We start from the raw sequence: 546 nt of genomic DNA on the forward strand, positions 1-546 counted from the left end.
GGCTGCGAACCGATCCAGTGAGTGCTGAAGGTCGCAGACCTATGACGTCATCAGGACCACATCATCTGCAAAAAGCAGCGATGAGATTCCGAGCCCACCGAACTGCAACCCCTCCCCGCCCCGACTACGCCTCAGTAACCTGTCCATATATATTACAAACAGGATTGGTGACAAAGCTCAAACCTGGCGGAGGCCAACCCTCACCTGGAACGAGTCCGACTTACTGCCGATAACCCTGACAAGCTCTCACTTTGGTCGACAGAGAGTGGATGGCCCTGAGAAGGGACCCCCTCACCCCATACTCCCGCAGCCACCTCCACAATTTCTCCGGGGGACCGGTCATACGCCTTCCACCAATCCACAAACACATGTAGACTGGTTGGGCAACTCCCAGCCCCCTCCAAGATCCTGCAGAGTAAAGATCTGATCCGTTGTTCCACGGCCAGGACGGAATCCGCATTGTTCCTCTTCAATCCGAGGTTCAACTATTGGCCGAACCGTCCTTTCCAGCACCTTGGAGTAGACTTTACCAGGGAGGCTGAGAAG

Source organism: Etheostoma spectabile, chromosome 16, assembly GCF_008692095.1.
Source record: "Etheostoma spectabile isolate EspeVRDwgs_2016 chromosome 16, UIUC_Espe_1.0, whole genome shotgun sequence".
In the NCBI taxonomy this organism is placed as follows: domain Eukaryota; kingdom Metazoa; phylum Chordata; class Actinopteri; order Perciformes; family Percidae; genus Etheostoma; species Etheostoma spectabile.